This window comes from Sinocyclocheilus grahami, unplaced genomic scaffold, assembly GCF_001515645.1.
Source record: "Sinocyclocheilus grahami isolate Dianchi unplaced genomic scaffold, SAMN03320097.WGS_v1.1 scaffold259.1, whole genome shotgun sequence".
In the NCBI taxonomy this organism is placed as follows: Eukaryota; Metazoa; Chordata; class Actinopteri; order Cypriniformes; family Cyprinidae; genus Sinocyclocheilus; species Sinocyclocheilus grahami.
Genome location: NW_015505438.1, coordinates 1,839,893 through 1,867,379, shown reverse-complemented (window position 1 = coordinate 1,867,379; position 27,487 = coordinate 1,839,893). Strand labels below are relative to the sequence as shown.

The following is a 27,487-nucleotide window of genomic DNA, read 5'->3' as shown; positions in this document are numbered from 1 at the left end:
GATCTCGATCCGCCCCTCCCCCATCTCCCGTCCTCCAGCGCTGGGATGCTGCTGCTGCTGCTGCTGCCATCACCGAGAGATGCGCGTCAAACGGGCATCATCAGCATGTAGACCCACATCTCTCCTTCACTCATCACTCTATCAATCAGCGCCAAAAATAACAGCAACGATGTGACCAAAACGAGCATCCTTTACGTTCCCGACAGCACAGTACGCCGTTTTAACCGATGAATTAATGCGGACATGGTACAGTCTCATCTGCATCATTCAGGTTTTCTTCCGCATAAGATGAAGTGCTCACCACCGTCTGCTGTCTCCTGCTCCCTTCATTTGATGTCTATTCTGCACCGTTGCGCATCATCTGCATTTGGAATAGCATAAAGGTCAAATGATGCGACTTTCATTTTTGTGTTCTCCATGATGGGCATAAATCACTGGATATCATTCCGGGTTTCCTGTCTTTTTTCGACTCAACGTCAAATGTCCTTGGAACATGGCCTGCGCGGTGAGTGAATATATTTGTTCACGGATACATGTTCACAAGTGCCTTGTGGTGTCAGCAGGGTGTGTTTTGTGTTGGGGTTGTTTATTTGTTGCAGTCCAGCGTATGCTAATGTATAATTAAAGTGCTTTATTATTATGATTACATTAGGTAAGCATTACATGGAAATTATTATCATCATCTACAGTATGCCCAGCGCGTTTATGCTGATATAATTCACCAAAAGATATGTTTTATGTCAGGAGGTAGGGTATTCGTGATTGTTCAACAATTGTTTTTAATGCCATAAAATAAAATAGTAATGCAGGATAAATAATCATGTAGTAGGATAAATAAAATTAACATATAATAAAAATGAGAAATCACAAATATAACACAGTGTTATAATTATACCTTTGACAACTCTTTAACATCTATTTAAAAAAATGTAATCTTCATTATTGTGCCATAAACTTAATTAAGAGCAGTGCATCTATAAATACCTGTATGCATGAAACAAATTACTAGTTTTTGAATGGATGTAACCTTGCTGTCTGGTTAGTTTGTGCAGCCTTTCATTTTAATCCCCGCCAAATGTTGTTGATATACATTTGTTTTACCGTCCTCTCGTTATGATTAAAACGAGAAATCATGACACAAATGCTACAGGCACTTTTATAAGCTGTGAGCAGCTGTACAGAGGACCAAGGTGAACATCTGATTCCTGAAGGTTACCAGGAAAGGGCACCATCGTCTATAAAGAGCATGTTTGTTGAGGAATCTTCTTGCCATTTTTAATCAAAGATGAGGAGGCGCACACAGATTATGGGTATAAATGTTCAGTAACCTAAAGTTGGTGTCACAGCAGGGAAATGGAGGCGCAGAGCTCAAGCGGATTGTAATGTCATCCAAAATTGCAGGCCTGATGGCTGGTAGTGTTGCCTTCGTAAATCTGTTCTGCAGTGGGATTGGGCAAGTGTTTATGTGCGCATGCGCAGGCGTCTCGGACTGAGTGAAGGCACTAAGGCAGATTTTGCATCGAGAGACGGCACTGAAGTACATGGGTTGGGGAGAGGCGCACATACAGCACTTTTATCAAGAGAGAGTATTTCGAAAGGCGTTTAGATAAGAAGTGATTGTCCTCGGTTTCCCTCGGATATTATGCAAACAATCCATTGCAGTAGGTGTGCGTGATGAACGCTTGGCTACTTGTTTCCCACAAACGTCCTACACCTGTGACACCTCGGTGAGCAAAATGCCACCTTCACATTTCAGAACGTTTAAATAACCACTTCTGAGCATTACAATTAGGAACAAATAGCCTACGTTCATAATGAAATCTAAGAGAAGTGGGCATAAATTAATGGTTAAGTAGGAGATACCCGCTGAGTAAACAAGTGAACGCTAAATAAAATAATAGGCTACTAACACGCTATATGACAAAGAGTCTATTAATTTATAAAGGCAGATGTTAGATGAAAAGCTGTACTCAGCTTTTGATGTTTTTTTTGTCATAAATGTCGGGCGAAGTTGCCACGTGTTTTATATGCTGCAATTTTACATAATTCGTTCTCATTATTCAACTTCCTGCAAGCCAAAATAATGATTTGATGTTTTTGTTTTGTTGGCTTTTCAATTTCTGCTGTTTTGTAATTGTTTACTGTTTAAATAGTTGTAAAAAAGTATGCCATATTTCAAACAAAGTTCTTATAATTTCATGATATGATTTAGTATTCAAACTTTATTTCATTATTTCATGATATTGGTGATTAGCCTGTATGATTAATTAAACTATACATAGTTTTATAGTATACTTCTCAAATAGTGCAGCTATTTTTTATGTGCCATGATAATAATGTGTTTTTATTTCCTTATTTATTTATGGGACATTACATTTTAATGATTTTATGGTTGCATTTTGATGTTTCAGAGCTGTGTGTTTTTGGTTTAAGCAAGTTCAGCAGTGCACTTTTAACATTCTTCTTTTTTTGTTCCTCAGGTTTTGTTCCAACGCTATTCCTGTGTTACTAGATCCCCTTTATTGTTTAATAATCATTAACACTTGCTTCATTTGGTCTTCATAGAGATGGATTGGCACAATGGCTACCACTTTATTTGCTGACTTTTTTTTATGGGGGGATTTTTCAGGGGAACCCCAGCTACCGCACCATAGAATAGAAAACCCCAAACAATCTCACAATTCATGTCTCAGTATGGAGAACTACACAGAGAACATCTTAGAAATAGGTGAGGAGGAATATAAATAAGACAAAAGAGATCACACATTTTCCCAGGTACCCATCTTTTATCTCATAGCATAGTCGTCTTCCACAACCAACACACCATCATGGGGGATCTGGGCAATAGCACGGTAGACTTCCACCCTAAGAAGCCAGAGATGGACAAAGGAGGTCATGAGGGAGATTTCGGGGTGACAGTTGAGGAGTTATGCTTGCTGATGGAGCTCAGGGGAGCCGAGGCCCTGCAGAAGATCCAGGAGAACTACACAGACACAGAAACCCTCTGTCACAGACTTAAGACTTCACCTGCAGATGGTGAGTAGTACTAGTTTAGACATGACCATGTCACTTGCTAATTACATCACACGTGCATCCTGAAACAGACAGACATTTTCAGCTATTATAAAAAGTTTGTGGTCATTTACTCACTCTCAGGTCATTCAAAACCGAATGATTTTATTTCTTTCGTGAAACACAAATGGAGAATTATACTGATTGCTGTGTACCATGCAGTTAGTCCCTATGGGGACTGAGGCTTTTATCAGAAAAGATACGAAAGCACCATAAAAGTCTCATAAAATTGCTCCATTAGACTTGTGAATTACATATTTATATAGGTCTTCTGTAGCTCTACAATAGTTTTGTGTCAGGAACGGACCAAAATTTAAGTCATTATTCACTGATAAGACTTTTAATGTAGTGCACAAGTTGTATGGACCATTTTTATGATACGTTCATGCTTCAGTCCCCATTCATTGTTATTGCATGGGAAATGGCAACCAGTTCAGTTCTTCGAAACTGATCTTTTTGTGCATCGCAAAAGAAGGATTTTCCAAACAAAGGTTTGGAATGACATGAGGATGGGTAAATGATGACCAAATTCATTTTTGAGTAAAACAGTCCTGTAAATCCAGATGCACCTATATTCACAAACACTCTTTTTCAAAACAAGCCTGTCTTCACGGAAAGAATACCAAATGCCAAGTGTCTTTATCTGCCTTTGAAAGCAGATATCCCCGAAGAGCACCTGGTGTTGAATTTTATTCTACATTTTTCGCAGTAAAAATGAAACGCCTTGCACTGCCCATGTTATCAGATGAGAGCACCTCTCTGTAATGCTGTTTTTGGAGTAGTTTTTGTATTAAGAAATTCAAGAAAATTCTTGATTCTTCCAACAATATGTATTTATGATGTACAATATGTAGCTTTATAGGTAAAAATGGAGCATGCAAAGTTTTGATAAATCATTTTCAGTAATTAATAAAAATAATAAAGCTGAAATACAATCTAGATATTAGAGGAAACCCGTAAGTTAAAATTAGAAATGTTGCTTCAGCAACTGATATAAGTTTAAGCACTAAATTTACTAAAACTGAAATAAAAATGAATAAAATCTATATAGAAAAACAAAATTAATACAAATCACAAAATCACATAAAACGTCCTAAAATTTAAAAAGAAAACTGTAAATGTAAAAATAAAAAGTAATTTAAAAATACTATAGTAGTATATAAATAATATTCAAATAACACTGAAGCATATGCAAACTCAAACTGCACTTTAAAAATAAAACTTTTTGAAGTAGTATCATCATTAGACAATATCAAAGCTCTTATATTCTTCTGCCAGATGCTACTGCGGTGTTGCATAATAAATCTACATTCATAATTTGAGAAGGATACTGTGCTTGTATAGCATTTTTCTATTCCTCCATATTTCATGCTTGGAATTATCAGAAACAGTTTACTAAATAAAAGCACGGTGTTTAGTTTGCTAGGATTTAAACTTTCAAAGTAACATTAAAAAATAATTTTGCTTGGAATCTTTTTTTGCAGGAGCTATTCTGGGTAGATAATCCTACTTTGCGCTCTGATAATCACATTGATCCGCATCTTGTTCTGACCACTTGCTTTCAGACCAAGTCATGCGATCTGCCTGCATCGCTATTTGGCAGCCACGTTGCGGTTACTATTAGTTTATTGTAAAGCGCTTTCTCCTCCTTTTAATGCTGCTCTTTGAAAAACCACTCTTCAGAAAGCATGACAGGGATACAAAAAGAGAAGCTTACGGGCATGGATGGAAAGATGAAAGAGTCAAAAAAAGGGCTGAATGTACTGCAAAAGTCTTTCAATTCTGGTAGTCCGTGGAAAGAGGATTGCGTTGGTGTTTCTCGGTTGTCTTAATTTACTTGCGCATATTGTGGCAAACAGAGACTGAATGAATTAATCGGGGCAATTGGAATGAGTTAGGGAAATGATTTCCTACAGCCCGTTGGAGTAACTCAATTAGGTTTTACAGTGAGTGAAAGGGAAGCTCTGATGGGAGGTTGCCAGGGGCAGCCGGTGATGATTGGCAGGGTGAGGATTCAGAGAGTGTCACAGTCTGTCTGGGTCTTGCTGCCAAAAATCACACCCTGTGGTGCATCCGAAACACACTGACTTTACCGTCTGTGCCCTGTGTTCTCTTGTTATGTCCTCTCCCCTCCCTTCCTGTCACCCTAAGAGGTCAGGGATTGGTGCTAACAGAATTGAGTGATGACTAATGAGCATCCAGGAAGTTCTCAAAACCATTTGCATAGAGAAAAACCCATTAATACATGAATTGGGTTTTTTAAGCACTATAACTCTGATTTACATCAGTATACATGTTCTTAGGCTGATTATTTTGTTATTTTACTGTTTTTATAACTGACATTAATATTAATTAGGGTTGCAAAAAGGTGGAAAATTTCCAGAAAATTTTTGAAACTTTCCAGGATTTTTTGGAGTCTTCCGGGAATTTTTGGAAAGTTTCTGTAAATTTACAGGAAATTGTACACTCCTTTGCAACCCTAATAATAATATAGCAATTCACGTCTCATAACATTTCGATTGTTTCATTAGTAAGATTTGATCGGTGACAATGATTTTAAGCACCATCTTTCCCTCCAAAAGGATTATCGGACAATCCTGCGGACCTGGAGAAACGTCAGCAAGTGTTTGGAATGAACTTCATCCCTCCTAAGAAGGCCAAGACCTTCCTTCAGCTCGTGTGGGAGGCTCTACAGGATGTTACCCTTATAATCCTGGAAATAGCAGCCATTATTTCCCTCGGACTGTCCTTTTACCAGCCGCCAGGAGGGGACAGTGAAGGTGAATTGGGCTCGAAGTATTCAGTGAAAAAAAAAAAGTACAAATGTAAAAAGAATTCAAACATAATCTGACCATAAAAGGGATTTCTGGCCTTTCATCAGAAGCTCAGGGAAGACGTTATATGCTTCATGTCGTGGCCCCATTAGAATTTCAATAATTTAACAGTCTGGTGACCCTTACTCTGCTAATATTAACACTGCTACTTGTACATGCTTATATCAAGACATTTTTCAGAGTTTGATCCCTAAAATGGTCTTGTGTGTCCTTTTGAATGCATTTTAAAAGTAATCCTTAGTGTAAGTACCAGTATAGTCACATGGATAGCTAAGAAAGCAAAGAGTATAAGGAATGGAGTGAGAGATGATGGATAGATAAAAGAATATAAAGGATTACAAGTAGACACTCAAACTCGCTGTTCTCTCCCACACATTTTTACCTTTCCATCTCTTTCTCTTTCTCTCCAGCGTGTAGTAATGTGAGTGCAGGTGCGGAGGACGAGGGAGAGGCGGAGGCGGGCTGGATCGAGGGTGCAGCTATCCTGCTCTCGGTGCTCTGCGTGGTGCTGGTGACAGCGTTTAATGACTGGAGCAAAGAAAAGCAGTTCCGTGGCCTGCAGAGCCGTATCGAGCAGGAGCAGCGCTTCGCTGTGGTGCGGAACGGCACGGTCATTCAAATCCCCGTGGCTGAGATGGTGGTGGGGGATATTGCCCAGGTCAAATATGGTCAGTAGAGTTCAAAATTTGCTCCACAAATCGTCTTATATGAATGCATCTTACATTATGAATGAATAAATGCTTCATAAATTTGAGTGGTGTGAGACCCACATGGGGTGATTCTTTATTAAAAACTTTAATAAAAGTCTTGTCTCTATTAAAAGTGTACTGTTAAGTTCCTGTGATCCTTACAAAATGACTGTTTGCTTAAATTCTTTATGAACTCATAATTCATATTTTTACATTTTACATACATTTTATATTAACGAAATGCAAACAATGCTAAGTATAATTTTTCACTTCTAATTATAATTTTGTATAATTATGAACACATTTTTAATTTATACATTTTTATATAAACAATATAATTAAAATAATATAAATTGATTATTAAAGTATACAGTATATGTTCATGTTTATCTATCTGTCTATGTGTCTATGTATATATATAAATGTATTTATATATATTATATATAAAATATATATAAAATTCATTCAAATAGCGAAAAAATTATGTATATAATCAATTTGTATTATATTGTTTCTATAACAAATAATTTAAATTACACTTAAAATTGTGCATGTATATAAATTATAATTTGAATGATTTTTATATAAAGTATTAAAGTATATAAATGCATTCAAAAATTTAAATAAATGATTTATACATACATTTATAATCGGTTTACTGTATTAGTATTATATTATTCATATATTCATATAGCAAATCCTTAAAATTAAAATTGTGCATGTATATCAATTATAACTTAAATTATTTCTGTAAAATTAAAATATATAAATTGCATTCAAAAACTATTTATACATAAATTTATAATTGGTTTACTGTATTAGTATTGTATTATTAATATAGCAAATTCTTAAAATCTTACTTAAATTGTGCATGTGTATAAATTATAATAATATATATTATTTAAAAATATATATATAAAGGATGTGAAGATGCCTTTAAATAATTAATTTTTTTATTTTGGTCATTAAAGGTAGTAGTACTCAAGGGCTTGTAAGATTGATCTGTTGCTGTCACTCTGGGGTCTCCTAGGCGACCTCCTGCCTGCGGATGGTATTCTCATGCAAGGGAACGACCTCAAGATCGATGAGAGCTCCCTCACTGGAGAGTCTGATCACGTACACAAATCCGTTGAGAAGGATCCCATGCTGCTGTCAGGTAGGGAGTAAAGGTTATATAAGCGAACATATGTTTGCGTGGGATTGTGTGGACTGGGTCGGCCATATGGCCATAGGTTGTGATGAATGTTTGTGTGTTTTTACATAAATATTTCTGGATATTCAAAACCATACAAATACTGAAAGATATTCACCATCTGTTTAAGAATTCAGATGATTCTGGATGCGAACAGGTCCCTGGGACAGACTAGTGGTTAAAAATCCAGGCTTGAACATGCAAAGGGTGTTTTGCTGATTCCCAGGGGCACAATTCCTTTTACTTATATGGTAACATCACGTGTGTAGTATACTGTAAGCCTTCACAGAATTACCAGTATCAAGTAATTTAGGCTGACACTATTGCAATCCATCTGAATTGAACCAATTTGCTGTTTGGGAGGATGGGGGTTTTGCAAAGTATTCTGTCAATACTTTAACACTCAGGTTGTGCAGTGTTTGGGCTAAATCCCATTGACTGGTTTAATGAGAGAACGTCCCTGAGGTCTGATAAACAGGTTAATCAGCTTCCTCCTCATCTCTGCTTCCTGGAGAAAAGCTCAGATTTGTGTTTGGCCCTCTAGAGACCTGCTCTGCCACTTCTTCCTAATGATCGCAGTTCACCAGAGCAGCAGCTGTTTCTTCACTTGGCCACACACGCAGCGTTACCCCACGACCTCAACATAATCAAGTGTGAAAAATGGAAAATGGAATCTATGGAAACATAACATGCTTTTAGACATTTAATGTGAAAAATGCATGTGTAACATGATTAGAGTGGACTCGCATAGCTAAATTGACATTAACGAAGAATAATGAATACTAATTTGTAGCAAAGAAAAAAATCTGAATACCGTTTACTCCCGTCCCTTGAGTGTCCAAGTCAGAATCACAATTTCTTGATTTGCCTATATTCTCAGTAACAAACTAAAATGGTTTAGTAAATGATTCAAACAAATGCTGTACTTTTACTGGAGCATTGGCTGTTGAAAATTCAGCTTTGCCATAAATTGCATTTTAAAATAAGGAGCAAGACTATCTGACCTTTTGTACAAATATCTCTTAATGATCAGTGTTATTTATTTGATTAATGACCTAGAAATAGTAAATATTTCTTAATCATTTTACATTGTAACCTTGTTCCTTGTTCAAAATCCTGAACTTCTATGGTTATTCCAGGTTTAAATAAATAAAAAAACAAACAGTTTATTATTTGATGTGATCTCATATGATATATGATGGGAGATTGAAGTATAGCGCTACTGGATCAGTTCCAGCCTGTGCAGTCAGTTCTTAAGGTCATTCAGGAGGTGGATGGCCTGAGGGAAAACAGGAGGTTCTTAATTTAAAACAGCTTTGATTTATCAGGATGAATTTGGGAAAATGTAGTGAAACTCTTGTGCAAACTAAGATGTTTTCTCAATAATGATCTCTTGCTTCATGTTTCTCAACTTTAAGATGACTAGTTTCCATGAAGATGTTTTGTTTTTATTGTCAAAGCCTTTTTGTCATTCATCAGCGTGTGCAATTAATCATCAAGGGGTGCATATTATCATTATGGGAGAGTAATTTCTTCTCAACATGTATGTTTGAAGGCTTCTGTTGTGAAGAAGGAAATGCATGCTGCACAAAATAATGGTCTTAATCAGTAGTTTTGTTTTGTTTATCTCTGTAAAAATATCTTCTCTCATTGGCAATAGACATAAACCTCACCGATTGGGGTAGGAAAAACAAACTGAATCCAATTTTTTTTTTTTTATGTTATTGTAACACATTATTTGTATTTTATTTATGTAGTTAGGTTTTTTTTTTTTTACAACTATCTTTTTAAGTGTGTTTTGATATTTGTTTCTGGAAAACAAGACAAAATAATGGCAAACAAAGCAAGAATTAATGTGCATTGAATCAGGGAACAAAGAAGCAATCTGGTTCAGTTTAATTGTATTACACACTAAAAGGAAAGGCCATGGAGGAGACTTCAGCTTTAATTCTGATCCTTGGTTTAGACAAGTGCAGGGGCTAGTGTGAGCACAACAAATAACATCAATACATTATACGAGGCTATCCATGACTCATACAACTGATTGGGCATTGATGAAATAACAGTGTAGGCTTATATTTCCCCTTAACCTCACTTTAAGATTGCAAAGTCCTGTAGCTTAAGTGAGCGTTCTGCAACTGAGCTGTTTTTAATATGAATTTAAACTATTTTTATGACACTTTGAATTCCTTGAAATCATTATTTGTATAAACAGTTACATCTAATTAATTGTTTTAGACTAAACATGCTCTAACTGGATACACCTGAACTTCTAGTCATTTATAAAGGTTTTTATGATCAAAATAGATATTACAATGAATACTGAAGTCCTTTAGTCAGTAGCTAACCATCTTGAGTCACAAGATGGTGCCAATAAGTTATTTTAATTTGAATTAGTATAAACATGTAATTGCTTTCAATTAGAGAAGGGAAGTACTTAATTAGGGAAGGGAAAAGTTGTGAAGAAATTGTTGAAAATATTTACTGCAAAAAATCTTCTCAGGCACTCATGTAATGGAGGGATCGGGGAAAATGGTGGTGACCGCTGTTGGTGTCAACTCTCAAACGGGAATCATCTTCACCCTCCTGGGGGCCGGAGAGGTGGAGGAAGAGAAGAAAGACTGCAAGAAAGGTTGGCGTATGTCAGTTTTTTAAAGTATTTTATAAATGCTTAAAAGTTGAGCATGATTAAACATGCACATCATAAAAGAAAAATCCATTTTGCTTGAATACTCACAGAATTATCCAGATACAAAATGTCTAATGGTCTGGGTCAATTCTATTTCAATGCATTGAAATGCTCAGAAATTTTGCTCACTCATTTGAGTTGATTTTTCATTGCTTTTGTTCAGCATTTAGGTTTTGTTTTATGTCTTTACATACCACCTTCGTTTTTGTCCTGTCCTCTGTTTCCAACAATTCTATCAGAGGTCAATAGTAATTCATCCACGCAGTTCCCCAGTGTTGAAGCCAAAGAACACAACATCATAAATGGTAGGTGACATTCACAATAGAGAGAGATGACTCATAAACAGACATCCTGGTTTAACTCTGCATATCTGTCAAATGTTATCGCTCCATGTTTTATGTTTTCTTTCTCATGCACTTTATTGTTCTCTCATGTCAGCTACATTGACCTCAAGCAGCAGAAACGATATTTGTTTTGTTTAAATGTCTGCATTAACCTTCACAGGGAAACAAGACGGGACCCTGGAGAACAATCAAAATAAAGGTGACTTTCAGGACTGAATTAGAATTGAGTTACGATCACTTTCATGTGATCATGTGAGGCACGTTCAGATTGATTTATGGCGAGATAAAATCATTATTATGATCAACTATTTTCAGAATGAAAACTGCATACTGCACAGTATATACTGAATGCTGCCTTTATTATGATTTTTAGATATTAATGTTTAATATATATTTTTTAATGACTTGTGTCATGTCAGTCAGTTCAGATAATGATATTGTGCATACTGTGTGCAGTATACATACTGCAAACTACAAAAAAAATGTCTTTGCTATTCTGTGTAGTTTGCTATTTCTAACGGTTACCTATAATTCTGCTTGCCTGATCACTTTGTCTCCACCCACTATAGCTAAGAAACAGGATGAGGCGGTTGCCATGGAGATGCAGCCTTTGAAGAGTGCAGAAGGTGGGGAAGTGGAGGAGAAAGAGAAGAAAAAAGCCAATGTGCCCAAGAAGGAGAAATCAGTTCTTCAGGGCAAACTCACCAAGCTCGCAGTGCAAATCGGGAAAGCAGGTGGGGAGGTCTAAAGTTAGGTCAAGTTCTTCTGATCGTATTGGCTTGCCAAGTCAAGCGTTATTTTTGCTCATACTTATAGGGATAGGAGTTTTACTGAACCTCTAAGTAATATTCTACTATTCAAAATTTTGGGGTCAGTAAGATTTCTATTTATTTATTTTTTTGGAAAAAATGATTATTTTATAAAAAGAACAGTTGGTCTCTTTCTTAATTCAGTTTGTTTTGTACCACCCAAGGTAAATGAATATTATCAAGTGGGTATTTAAGGTTATTGCTTGATTAAAAAAAATTGGGTTATTTAGATTGATTTACCGCATTTATGGGACTCGTACATAAATTCTGATGTTATACATTGCCATGAAGACTGGAGTAATGACTGCTGAAAATACAACTTTGCCATCAAAGGAGTAAATTATATTTAAATAAAAAAATAGAGAGTTATTTTAAATGGTAATGTTATCTCTCTATAATACTGTTTTTATATTTTTTTGATCAAATAATCACATTATTGCTGTGCATTGAACTTCTTTCAAAAACTACATTAGTAAATCAACCCCAAACACTTGGTAGTGTATATTTCGGTCAGTAATTCACCCAATTAATTATACATGATATCTCAAACAGTGTGGCTCTTTGAGGAGAGGTGTGCTATTATATTTCTAAGCAATTACATGTATGATTTATTTCAGGTCTGGTGATGTCCGCCATCACTGTGATTATCCTGATGCTGTACTTCGTGATCGAAACGTTCGTCATTCAGGGACGGGCCTGGCTGACAGAATGCACGCCTATTTATGTGCAGTACTTTGTCAAATTCTTCATCATCGGAGTTACAGTTCTGGTGGTGGCTGTGCCAGAGGGTTTGCCACTGGCTGTCACCATATCATTGGCCTACTCCGTAAAGGTCAGAGTCAAAAAATTAATAATTGGTATTTTCTGACAAGTTATGTTGAAGAATGCACCTGGTTTTGTAACGCTGAGTCCATCATAGAAGTGTCATTTACACACACACACACGCTCATATTGGCAAGTGCCACTAACATTTTAACACTCTTCCTATAAATGCCTTTCCATAGAAAATGATGAAGGACAATAACCTGGTGCGTCATTTGGACGCATGTGAGACTATGGGCAATGCCACGGCGATTTGTTCAGATAAAACGGGGACCCTCACCACTAACCGGATGACAGTAGTGCAGATTTATGTAGAGGACCAGCACTTCCACGACATCCCAAGACCAGACCAGATTAACTCAAAGACACTGGAGCTCCTCACCAGTGCTATTGCTGTGAACTGCGCTTATACCTCCAACATAATGGTGAGAGTACTTTAGTAAAAGACTATATACTTGAGCACTAAACCTTTGCAGTAAACCATGAGAGGCCATGCATCACAGTGATATCACTGCAGTCTATGACTGTCATTTCATGCTTTCATTAACTCTGTCTTCCACTCTTTTCACCTCTTCCTCCCAGGCTGCAGATAAGGAAGGTGGGCTGCCCAAACAAGTGGGTAATAAGACAGAATGTGCTCTGCTGGGACTCGTGCGGGACCTGAAGCAAGACTACCCAGCTGTGAGGGAGCAGATCCCAGAAGAGAAGCTCTATAAAGTCTACACCTTTAATTCTGTCAGAAAATCCATGAGCACTGTCATTCAGATGCCTGATGGAAGCTTCCGCTTATACAGCAAAGGAGCCTCTGAGATCCTGCTCAAAAAGTAACTAACATTTCTTTTTCAAATAAATGCTTTTCTACTTTGTGTTTATCAAAGAATCCTGAAGAGAGACATTGTATTGCAGTTTCCCCACTTCTGTTTTCAACATTGATGATAATAAGAAATGTTTCTTGAGTAGCCAATCAGCATATTAAAAAAATTTCTGAAGGATCATGTGACACTGAAGACATTGAAAAGTAATCTTTGGCTTCACAGGAATAAATTGTTTTAAAATATATTAAAGATTATTTAAAAAGTTTAAATTGTAAAAATATTTCACAGTATTACTGTTTTAACTGCATTTTTTGATAAACACAGCCTTGGTGAACAAGAATATTTTCAAATGCTAGTCTATTTTAGTTACTATTTATTATAATACTTGGTTGTGATTTTGATAATCAACGTTTTGTGAAGGTTAAGCATCTTATTTCACTGGCCATTTGTTAAAAATTTTCAAACTGAAGACTACTACTTTCTTCAAGGCCTAATTTGTACCTAATTGCGAAGAGTAGCAAATAAAAAAAATATTTTTGTTGCCACAAATTTTGAAATTAATTTGTTAAACAAAGTTTTCTTTTTCTGAAAATTAGTACCATGCAAATTTTGAAAAGTGCAGTCTTTGTCAAAAATACACTATAAAGATAAATTAATTAAACAGTTCTGCCTTCATCTTAGGTGCTCGTTCATCTTGGGCCGTGATGGTGAAGCTCGTGCTTTTAGGCCACGGGACAAAGATGAAATGGTGAAGAAAGTGATTGAACCGATGGCATGCGATGGTCTTCGTACGATTTGCATCGCTTACCGAGAGCTCCCAGCTGACCCCATGCCAGACTGGGAAAACGAGACGGACATCGTCTCCAACCTTATCTGCATCACAGTGGTCGGCATTGAAGACCCTGTTCGACCTGAGGTATACAGACCAGGTTACTGTCTTGGATGTCTGTGCACTCTTCATGTTTCAGTCTCTCTCTCCTATTTACCTGAGAAACCGTACATACCCTGAACATAACTTCTGAAAATTATTATGACTTCATAAGAAGTCTTCAAATGCTGTATATGAGGCATAATTATGATATTGATATCTGTTCTGATTTGCTGATTATAATTCTAATCAGGTCCCAGAAGCCATCAGGAAGTGCCAACGAGCAGGCATCACGGTGCGTATGGTGACGGGTGACAACATAAACACTGCACGTGCCATCGCTGCCAAATGTGGCATCATCCATCCTGGCGACGACTTCCTGTGTATGGAAGGGAAGGACTTCAACAGGCGAATCAGAAATGAGAAAGGAGAGGTATACTTCCAAGTTTTGTAGTTATGTACAGAACTTATGCAGGAACTATTTCTATATAAATCAGCATATTAGAATAATCTCTGAAGGATCATGTGACACTGAAGACTGGAGTAATGACTGTTGAAAATTCAGCTTTGCCATCACAGGAATAAACTACATTTTATAATCTATTACAATTTAAAATAATATTTAAATAATAATATTTCAGTATTATTATTATATGAATATAAAATTAATATAATAATATTACTGTTTTTACTGTATTGTGATCAAGTAAATTCATCCTGGGTGAGCATAAGAGTCTTTTTAAAAAACATTAAAAAATCCTACAGACATTACTTTATAATGGTGGTATGGTGATGTGTTTTTTCCCCCCAACTTTTTGTTGCAGATTGAGCAAGAGCGCATTGACAAAATTTGGCCCAAGCTCAGAGTTCTTGCTCGTTCCTCCCCTACAGACAAACACACACTAGTCAAAGGTGAGTATCTTCGTCAGTTCAGTTCATACCTTGTTCCTATGGGGATGATTACCTTTCCATTATGTCCTTAGTGGAATTCCCTTATAATCACTTACAGTACAATACAGTATAGTAAAGTGATATAATGACATTTATGCTGACTTGAGTAGAGATACCAAGCTCTTCAGGATGTCAATGGTTTGGATAATGGTTTTCTAACCATTTTTGCCAACTTTACATTACAGATATTTTGGTCTTGAAACGATTATTAGGATTTTTTCTTTTGTGTGTGTCTTGTGTTCAGGTATCATAGACAGCACCATTGTAGAAAAAAGGCAGGTGGTTGCAGTCACTGGTGATGGCACAAATGACGGACCTGCTCTTAAGAAAGCTGATGTGGGGTTTGCAATGGTGAGAAGATCCATACACTAAATATGTGAAACATTGCCATCTATTTTTGAGGTTCTGTTACACATAGTGTAATGATAAACCCAACTGAAGCTAAATAATGAGACATTCAGTGCACATGAATGTTGCTTTTACACTAGAAGTTTTGGTTTGGCTCAGGTTTGGATGACAGTAAAGTTTGTTTCTTTGATTAGCATGAAAGCCATCCTTCAAACCACACGTCAAGTTAATTGGAAAAGTTCATATGAGATGCAGTGCATATCAACTGGTATACACAGATTGAGAATGCACCAAGTGTGAAACAAAATTGTGACTCTTATTTTTTCAATTTAAATTGTTAAATTGAAGCATACCAGATTTAAAGATGTCTGAATACTCAAAAATAGTAATTGATTTATCTTTTTGCATAGGGCATTGCTGGTACAGATGTGGCCAAGGAGGCCTCTGACATCATCCTGACGGACGATAACTTCTCTAGCATAGTAAAGGCTGTGATGTGGGGAAGGAATGTGTATGACAGCATCTCCAAGTTCTTACAGTTTCAGCTCACAGTGAATGTGGTGGCTGTCATAGTAGCCTTCACTGGTTAAAACAACTAAAAACAGGTCCAAAACTAAAAGCTAAAACTTTATAAATAGCACTTATACACATTTTAAAAATAAAGAAATTAAATAAAAATGACAAAGGCATACAACAAAATTTCAAAACTTAACATTTTAAATGAAAAACAAAAATAAAGCTAAAAACAATTCAAAATATTAAAGAACAAAAGGTATAAGAGTATAATAATGATTCTAACATAACACTAAGCCAAACACCAAAAAAACAACTACATGCAGTATATGTGTATGTACAACCATACACACACACACACACACACATATATGTAGTTGTTTTTTTAGAATCATTATTATACTCTTATACATTTTGTTCTTTAATATTTTGAATAGTTTTTAGCTTTATTTTTGTTTCTCATTTAAATGTATTCATTTCATTTAAATTTACATATATACACATTTATAAATTCAATATATATATATTATTTCATTTCCATTTAGTTTGTTGAAGTATTAAAATAACTCAAATTAAATAAAACTAAAACTTAATAAAAGACCTATACAGACAATAAAATCAGACATAATTTAACTCAATTTAAAATAAATATATATATATATATATATATATATATATATATATATATATATATATTTCTGTTTCAAATAAATACCGTTCTCTTGAACTTTCTATTCATCCTGAAAAATGTATATCACGGTTTGCACAAAAATATTAAGCAGCACGAACCATCAAGGGCACCAAATCAGTATTTTAGAATGATTTCTGAAGGATTTGAAGGATAACACTAAAAACTTAAGTAATGCTAATGATAATTCAGCTTGAACATCACAGGAATCAATTAAACTTTAAAATATACTGAAATAAAAAACAGGTATTTTAAAATGGTCATAATACTTTATTACTGCTTTACTCTGTTAGCGATCACATAAATTCAGCCTTGGTGGGCTTAAGAGACCTCTTTCAAAAACTTTACATTTCTTACTGACCTGAAACATTTGAATGGTAGTGCATATATGCACTAATATAACCTGACATTTAAATTGTGTTTTATTTATTTATTTGTTCATTTATTTTTTTGGTCTGTTTTTGTGTATGTAGGATTCACCCCTTAAGGCTGTGCAGATGCTGTGGGTCAATCTGATCATGGACACATTTGCTTCTCTGGCTCTTGCCACAGAGCCACCCACTGAAGCGTTGCTCCTGAGGAAGCCCTATGGCCGAAACAACCCCCTCATATCCAGAACCATGATGAAGAACATCCTTGGCCATGCAGTTTACCAGCTCATCATCATCTTCACCCTGCTCTTTGTAGGTACGGTACTTTGTGCACTGTTTCTGTCAAAGGATTTGATAGATGCATAAGCTCTGTTGTCTTCTGAAATCTACAAGGATGCACAATTAATATGTGTCAAATTAGTAATAGTCAACGTTATATATCGTTTTAATTTATTGGTTTCAGTTGATATTGTATATTCATGTCATCTTTTCCTGCCCTTTTGCTCAGGTGAGAAGATCTTTGACATAGACAGTGGACGTAACGCTCCACTTCACTCTCCTCCCTCCGAGCATTACACCATCATCTTTAACACCTTTGTCCTCATGCAACTCTTCAATGAGATCAATGCCCGTAAGATCCACGGAGAGAGGAACGTTTTTGATGGAATCTTTTCAAACCCTATCTTCTGTTCAATTGTGCTGGGGACCTTCGCAATACAGGTGAACGCATACAAATCTCTAGATATAAAAGTCTAGATTCGTTGATTTCCGTTTCTATTTGTTTAATTCAATTCAATTCAAGTTTATTTGTATAGCGCTTTTCACGATACAAATCATTGATATATATATATATATATATATATATATATATATATATATATATATATTTCTGTTTCAAATAAATACCGTTCTCTTGAACTTTCTATTCATCCTGAAAAATGTATATCACGGTTTGCACAAAAATATTAAGCAGCACGAACCATCAAGGGCACCAAATCAGTATTTTAGAATGATTTCTGAAGGATTTGAAGGATAACACTAAAAACTTAAGTAATGCTAATGATAATTCAGCTTGAACATCACAGGAATCAATTAAACTTTAAAATATACTGAAATAAAAAACAGGTATTTTAAAATGGTCATAATACTTTATTACTGTTTTTACTCTGTTAGCGATCACATAAATTCAGCCTTGGTGGGCTTAAGAGACCTCTTTCAAAAACTTTACATTTCTTACTGACCTGAAACATTTGAATGGTAGTGCATATATGCACTAATATAACCTGACATTTAAATTGTGTTTTATTTATTTATTTGTTCATTAATTTTTTTGGTCTGTTTTTGTGTATGTAGATGTCAATCCCGTGGCAGAAACAGAGAAACAAATAGAGACATAATTAGCGTAGCTGCTGTTCCAACCAAGCAAAAATGATTTGTTCAACCCAAGCTAAGGAATAATGATGTGCATTTGATCAGATATAACTGCAGTAAAAGATTATGAGATGTGTCTTTAATCTAGATTTAAACAGAGAGAGTGTGTCTGAACCCCGAACGTTATCAGGAAGGCAAATGTGAAAAAGCTCTACCTCCTTTAGCTATCCTAGGTACTACCAAAAGTCCTTGGTCATCCAGTCTTTTACATTTTTAACACACTCTGTTAGCTTAGATCATTTAGAAGTTTCATCTGGTCTTGTTGAGATATTTAGTTGAGTATCATCATCAGCATAATAATGGAAACGAATTCCATATTTTCTAATAATATTACCAAGGGGTAACATGTATATTGAAAATAGCAGAGGACCTAGGACAGATCCTTGTGGCACTCCATACTTTACTGGTGATAATTGAGATGACTCCCTGTTTAAATAAACAAAGTGGTAGCGATCGGACAGGGAGGATCCAAATCATCTTAAAGCCTGCCCTTGAATACCTGTATAGTTTTGTAATCGATCTATGAGTATGTCATGATCTATAGTGTCGAACGCAGCACTAAGGTCAAGTAAAACTAGCAATGAGATGCAGCCTTGGTCTGACGCAAGAAGCAAGTCATTTGTAATTTTAACAAGTGCAGTTTCTGTGCTATGGTGGGGCCTGAAACCTGACTGAAATTCTTCATAGAGAAAAAATTTTTTGCAAGAAGGAGCACAATTGAGCAGACGACTTTTTCTAAAATTTTAGACATAAACGGAAGATTTGAAATGGGTCTGTAATTTGCCAGTTCGTTAGGATCTTGTTGTGTTTTCTTAATAAGAGGCTTAATAACCGCCAGCTTGGGACGTGACCTAAAGATAACGATGAGTTAATAATATTGAGAAGCGGTTCTTCTGCTACAGGTAACAACTCTTTCAGTAATTTAGTGGGTACAGGATCTAATAAACATGTTGTTGGTTTAGATGCAGTGATAAGTTTATTTAGCTCTTCCTGTCCTATATTTGTAAAGCACTGCAGTTTTTCTTTGGATGCAATCAATGAAGCTGAAGTACTAGACGCTGTATAATCTAAATTTGTTACTGTGTTTCTGATGTTATCTATTTTATCAGTGAAGAATTTCATAAAGTCATTACTATTAAACTGTGAGGGAATATTTAGATCGGGTGGCGTCTGGTTATTTGTTAATCTAGCCACTGTGCTAAATAAAAACCTTGGATTGTTTTGGTTATTTTCTATGAGTTTGCGGATATGCTCAGCCCTGGCAGCTTTTAAAGCCTGTCTACAGCTGGACATACTGTTTTTCCAAGCAATTCTAAAAATTCCAAGTTAGTTTTTCTCCATTTACGCTCAAGACTACGAGTTTCTTTCTCCACTTGTTGAAAGGTCTTTATAAACTAAATGCCATATATACACAACTGTTCAAAAGTTTGGTTTGTTTTTTATACATTTTTATGAAAGAAGTCTCTTATGCTTACTCTTGTGTTTGAATTTATTTGATCAAAAATACAGTAAAAATAGTAATATTGTAGTACTATATAGTAATAAGTGTTTTAATATATTTTAAAAATGTAATTTATTTCTGTGATGACAAAGATTAATTTTCAGCATCATCACTCCAGTCTTTAGTGTCACATGATCCTTCAGAAATTTTTCTAATATGCTAATATTATTAAGCAAGGACACAATATAGTGTGACAAAAAATACTTAAGAACTTGAAAACACATGGAAACTAAACTACATTTCAAATATACACTTTCCGTCATATATATTTGTACAATTTGATGCGTTTGTGCTTTACACACAGATAAAAGTAAACCACTCCACTCCTATATTTCTGTTTATGATTTGTAGATTGTGATTGTGCAGTTTGGTGGGAAACCTTTCAGCTGTTCCCCCTTAAATGTGGAGCAGTGGCTTTGGTGCCTGTTTGTGGGAATGGGAGAGCTGATCTGGGGACAGGTAAGTGCTGCAATCCACTGCTTTTCCACTCTGGATGCTCTCACTGAAAATCACTGTCAAAAATATCAGCTTTAGTTGTACTTCATTGTATTGCTTTCTCTCTAGGTGATAGCATCAGTGCCAACACATCAGCTGAAGTTTCTGAAAGAAGCGGGCCATGGGCCGGCTCCAGACGAGATCATGGATGAGGATCTAGCTGAGGATGAGGAGGAGATTGACCATGCCGAGAGAGAGCTGAGACGAGGACAGATCCTGTGGTTCAGAGGACTCAACCGAATTCAGACTCAGGTGACATTCAGTCTTTGTCTAGTCCTGTCTGGTTTAACATTGCTTTTGTGTTGTTTCGACAGGGACAGCTGTTCCCGCATAGACACATACACCAAATGCCTTCTGTGGCACATGCTGTAGTTTGCGCACTTTTTTTAACTTTACTTTCCTCATAACTCAAACATATTTTTCTTTCTTCACCAGCCTTTATAAATTGATGAAATATTAATATTTAACAAGCTTTCTGTGTTGTAAATCTTAACTTCTCTCTCTCCCTCACTTCATCCTTTATTCTCTCTGCTGCTATTTCACGCTGTTTTATTGAGACCTTTTTGCTCTGCTTCTCGCGTCTCCATGTAATATGTCGCTCCTTGGTAACTATTATTGGACTTTTTGAACTTATAAATATTATCATGGTTTGTATACACAATGTTTCTTTGTCACACTTTATTTTAAGGTCCAATTCTCTCTATTAACACATCATCAACTTCGACTTTTGCCTCAATTAACTCTTAATTTGCTGCTTATTAATAGTTTGTAAGGTAGTTTTTAAGTTTAGGTATTGGGTAGGATTAGGGGTGTAGAATATGGTCCTGCAGAATATGTGCTTTATAAGCACCAATAAACTGCCAATATATTAATAATAGTCATGATAATAAACAACTAGATAATAGTTAGAACTGGTCCCTATACTAAAGTGTTACCTGTTTCTTCAAGTATAGGCACTTTTGCGCTTACTTTCTGAACCAACAAATGTAATTTTCACCACACCTCAAACTGTTTGATATTTTGTGGTAGAAATTACATTTTAATTATTTTTGTAAAATTTCAGGTAGCAATTTATGTATCCTAAATAGACAAAATTAAATATTTTCCTATTTTATTTACGTTATTTTACAAAATTACAGCTTGATTGGAAATGCTAATAAAAAAGTAATATAAAAAATACATTTATTTTCTTCACACATCATGTCTCATATTTCTCATTATTTTAACCATGCTTTTCGCTGACACTATGGTATCCTTTCTTTTTATGTTAGAAGCAAAATGATTGGTTGTGATAGAAATAATGTCACTACTGAGGGACAGTCATAATTCGTGTAATCAAAAAAATGTAAACATATATATTTATTAAAAGTAATATTTATTTAAAAATTTCAATGATTCGATTATTTCACTTTGTTTTGAAATTAATAATGCTTTTATGATGTATTTTTATATTTTAAGATTGAAAGTTGGGCACTTTGAGGGGTGAAACAATGAAGTTTATACATAAAAAATATTTCCCAATAGTTTTAATGTTTCATGTAACAACAAGAAAATTTTAATTATTAGACTTAATAAAAATCAATAAAGTGCTCATAGTTGAAGAAACACCCTGGTTGGTTGGCGTGCACATTGGCAAATTATGAAATTCTGCTGCTTTCCTGCAAGCCGTTCCTCCCCAAAACCCCCTCGAGTGATTAAAGCCCCATCCCGTTCATTTCATGAAGCTCATTCGCCTGTCTGTGTGATGTCCTTCTCTCTCTCTCTCCTGCAGATGGAGGTAGTGAGTACCTTCAAGAGAAGTGGTTCGTTTCAGGGTGCAGTGAGACGCCGCTCTTCAGTGCTCAGCCAACTCCATGACGTAACCAATAATTCTACTCCCTCTCACGTAGTTCTCTCCACTGCCAATGCAACTTGTGCCCCCGGGAGTGAGTCCTTACATTCCGTTAACGGCACCTCGTAGAGCCTGTGCACTCAGATGGCTAGCATACACTCACACACACACACACACACACACACACACACACACACATGTGCATTGTTGCCTGCCTTCAAACGCAACTAGTCTGCTGAATGTTAAGTGTGTGTGTGTGTGTGTGTGTGTGTGTGTGTGTGTGTGTGCGAGAGAGAGAGAGCAGATTATCATTGGAGCATCTGCTTCATCTCTCTACATGTGCTTTTTTAGTTTGTTTCGCTTATTCGTTTTGTGGCCTTTCTTTCGTTCTCTCTTTTTCTTTCCTTCTTCCTTGCTACCTCATAACTTATTTCTTGCTCTTGCTGTTTAATTCTGGCTTGGTTCTGCCAAGATGAGGCAGGTTTTCTTTTTCTTGTTGCCTTTTTTTGATTCTCCCGTTGCTTGATTTTGCCAATAATTCACCCTCAAATCAATGTTGCCATAAAGGGCTACCAGAATTTCACTCGAAAGAGCCAATCAACAATTGAAATGAATTGAGAAACTAAAGTGGAGATGTTTGATCCGTTTGACAACATGGGAACAATGAAAGCAAAAGATTGACTGTTGTAAACCTGCGAGTATAAGCCCATAATGGTTTCTGCTGCCATTTTCATATTACGGATATTAGCATTGATAATGCTATCATTTTTCTCTTCCGTTCAGGACAAAAAGCATACTTACGGTGTGCCTTGTTTTTTTTGCTCTGTCTTTGTGCGCCTTGTTCAGATTCTCCTTTCTCTTTTCACAGGTTTCGTGTTATATAACCTGCCATGTCTAATGAAAATGTCCTGCTAATTGTTGCTGCTTGAGTTTCTGCTATGATTTATTGTCGCTAAACAGCTGTAGTCTTCTTGAAAGTCATTCTCACAGACAGTGATTTGTTTATGAGGGTTTAATGCACCAAATATAACACCAACATTGCCCTCCAGGTACCAGAAGCGATTTTTTTCCTGGTCTAAAGAAAACAGCTGCGTCTTAGCATTTCCAAATCCCTTCAAAGAGACGACCGAGCATTAGCCCAGCTGGAATGCCCCCCAGTTTCATTATCCCTTCCCCTTCAATGTTAATCTTCAGTTCCTTTTATTATGAACCTTTAAAAATGAAATATATTTTGTCCTCCTTTTTTCAGCATAGGTTTTGTTTTGGTTATCCTGTCCTGTCCTGTCCTGTCCTGTCCTGTCAGTCTTGTCCGGTATATTGTTTTTTCTGTTTTTATTTTTCGCCTTTGTTCTTGTTTCATCGTATTTAGCACTTTGTGCTGTTATCTTAGATTCAATTCAACAGAGAAAGAAAATTTCCAGCAAAATCACAACACTCAAGTGTATATTTTTGATCGTTATAGTTTCGCAAAATAATGTAGACATGCCTTGGTGATGTTGCATTAGAGGGCTGCTTCTCAAAAGCTTTTGTTGGGCCATCACGCCACAACAAAAGAACATGATTTGTGCTGTAGGTTTACACCTCCATCCTTCAAAGGTCTGTCTTTCACCTCGCTTCTCTTGCCGTCCGTCATGAGGAGTTCTGATGTGATGTGTTTGGAGCTATTCAAACACAATCCCTTTTCTGTTTTTCCATCCAGTGCCTGAATTGCAAAAGACTAGCCGATTCCTCACTGCAGTTAATTCACAATGTTTCCCCCCCCCCCCTCTTTGATATCATAACCATTACAAATTCTGGGCCTTATACTCGAAAGTTTACAATGTCAGTGCTGCGTAGCAAAGAAAACAGCTTTAAATTGAAAAGCAGGAACCTCAAAACGAATGGCTCTTTGGAAAAACAAATCTGCAGAAGCACTTTTGTGTCCATGTTGTGAAGTCCCGTCTCTCTGTCAGTCACATTGCTTTGTGGTCATTCCCGAACGTGGTTTGGCTATGCATGTAGAATGCAGAGAGCGGGAAAAAAAACCTTACGTCCGATGAATGTGACTGACCGACATGCATGGTCACACACAAATGTTTTTTCAAGAAGATGCATTTTCACCACGGCTGCTGTATAATCACACATGACAAGAACGAGGATGTCAGAAAAAGGAACATGGACCGTTTTGATCAATGATTTTATGGATATTTTTTTCCTATTGAATGTGTACTTGCATGCCATGCATGAACGGGAAGAGGAAAATTATCGTGCATGGCTGCATGGGAGACAAGTCCCATTTAATGTGTTCATACTTTTGAGGGCATAGAGAGTTTGTTTTTTCTTTCCACAAAAAAAGGCAATCAAGATCTTCTAAATGGCTTCGTATTAGAATGAGCTAAGATACTTTGCTTTGTTTCATTTATTTATTTATTTTTCATTGATTTATTGAAAGTGGATTTTAAAAAGCCTTGCAAATATACCCTATAAATGTAACAAATAGAAAACGGATGATGTCAGAACAATAAATAATGCTTACGGTAACAAATGCAATCTGTTTTTTCAAGACTGTTGAATCTGTATTACAGAATTTGTCAACACCAACAGTATGTGAATACGCATGTCTTTATTTCCTGTATGTTTTAGTGTTTGTGCGTTCTGTGCACAGCCGTGTAGTGTAAACCTCACTTTCTGTGTGTGTTTTCTGTGTGTGTACTGTGTACACTGCGTGTATACTAAGTGTGTGTTTGTACCACATGGTGGCGTGTGTGCCTTCAAAATCATTTACTGTCATTTGTTTGCATGTGTTTTTAGAGTGTTCCATGAATTTTAATCACCTGGTATTGAACTGGCAACAGTGAAAGTTGTAATTCCGTTTTTGAACTTTGCAGACATACATGCCTTTTATTATTTTCTTAATTTTTTTTTCTGTTAATTTTTTATGCTCACTAATTTGACATGCCTTTCTGCTCATAAAACATCAGAGGTTAAAAAAGTCAAACTTTTTGATCACAATCCTTTATAAAGCTGAAATTGTATTAAATGAAAGGCAGACAGGGGGCTAAGGCTGCTTTGACAGATCATATTCACTATATGTATGGTATCCTTCCGTTTTATTGGAACTATTTGTGTTTGCAGTCTTGTGTATCATCTTGAGATTTCCTTTTCCTCTTGTAATTACAACTTGGGTTTCAATGATTGTTTTTGGGTGTCATTCTATAGAGGCCTATAGAATGGCTGTGGAGTTTTGTTTCTTTTCAAAGGCCTACTGCACCAAAGGCCTTAATGGATGTGAAACTTTCAGCTCTCGCAGGTCAGCTAGCTGAAAGTGCTTGAGTAGTGCAAATGGGGGACTAAACTTCTCTCCACCTCTCTGTCTCTTTGATCCCTCCATTTTCTTCCCTTTGACATCTCCTACCCCGCACCCTTGACGTATAGATCCGGGTGGTGAAAGCTTTCCGTAGCTCCCTCTACGACGGCATCGAGCGGCCCGAGTTGCGGAACTCCATTCATGACTTCCAGGCGCACCCGGAGTTCATCATCACGGACTCGGTCCACAACATCCCCCTGATCGATGAGACGGATGTGGACGACGAATCGGAGCGCTCCAACCATAACCACGTGCGTGTGGTGCTTCGTCACCCCGGCCCTCACTCTCAGCCCCAGGCGCCCCAGAGGCCCCCACGATCCCGTTACCCGTCTCGCCCGCTGAGGCAGCACAGTCTGCCGGTCACCCTCAACTGCAACAACAACGCCACAGAGAGCCGCGTCTACCTGGGCTCGAGCGTTTTCCCCTGCCCCGCAAGCCCTCTGCACAGCCTGGAGACGTGCCTCTGAAGGTCAGAGGTCAGCCGGTTGAGACTGCCAGCCAGACGGAGAAACGCTTGTTTCTGTACCTAATCTTTGTTCCTATCACAGATTCACTGCTTCAAAATGTTTCAGTGGTTCTTTACAGTATCTTGTGTGGCCCAAAGACAATCCCGCTCCGCATGAAAGTGACCGATTATGTTCTCATACAGTATGTTGCGCTCGAAAGAAATACCCAAAACGATGAGATGGATCTACGTGTGTGTAGGCTTGAACTCTGACTAAAGATTTTAAAGACTGAGCCTAATGAAAGTGTACAAATGAAAAAAAAAAAATGTTTATTTGGGGATTACTCCTTTCGCCTTTTAGTTAATAACATTATTGTTCCAATTATTATAGTGGTTATATTTCTGCTAAAACTACGACAATTAATACTACCGTTACTATACTCCAGTTATGATACTTTATATCACTAAGTATGTTTGTATGTATGACGTAAGTCTGTATGTATGTGTACTTGTTTGTTTGCTGTTGTTAAAATCTGTGTCTATGTTCTCATTGGTTCCACACGTGCCCTTCTCTCTGTTTTCTGTGTTAGAGTGTGATGTGTATGTCCAATTAAAAAAAGGAAGTGAAATTACAGAACATATATCAGCAGCATAAATAAAATAAAATCTAACCATTGGAGGAAAATCTTAGAATATTTGCTGGAAATATAATATTTACTATCTATTATATTTCTATCAATAGAAATCAATTATTTTTTTATGATGCATGTCGTTGAAGCAGATCAGCAAGATTCTGGAAAAGAAATATTCAGGAAACATTGGACGGGAAATATAAATCATTTTGCCAACTGTCAGAACAGGCCTCTGTATGCTCAAAATATGGTATTTTGGGGTATATAGAAAATGTTCAGACACACAAGCAAAGATTTTTGATCAGATCATGTGAAACCCTTTAACTTCCATTCATCTTTTCAACTTGTATTCAAAGTAATTAAACATCTGCATGATTTATCATAAATTTATGCATCACACTGCATTATTCCATGGGTCATAGAACAGTGCACATACTCTGCCCAGAGACTGATTCATTGCTGTCATGCTTGAAGCTAAACTCATCACCTCTTTGTATAAAAACAATTGTTCGATTGGAATAAGACAAGGATTACAATCAAGTTAAATATAAACTACAATAACTAAACGAGATGCAATTTACAGAGAACACGTATGAATAGTCAAATGGAAGAAAACACAAGGTGCCACATTGAGTTAATAACTCCCATTGTAATAGCCAACATGATAAATTACAGAGGAAAGTTTGTATAATAATTGCGTATTATATGTAATAACGTAAATAATCATCTAAATTATTTTTCTTGCATTGCTTATTTTTCTTATATTATTTGTTTTACATTTCAGTTTTTATGTTGTTTTTC

General features: G+C 36.3%; 1 pseudogene; it reads left to right on the top strand.

Moving 5' to 3' along the window:
• On the top strand, positions 1-26,967 carry LOC107598998 (plasma membrane calcium-transporting ATPase 3-like; annotated as a pseudogene).
• The last annotated feature ends 520 nt before the right edge of the window (positions 26,968-27,487 follow it).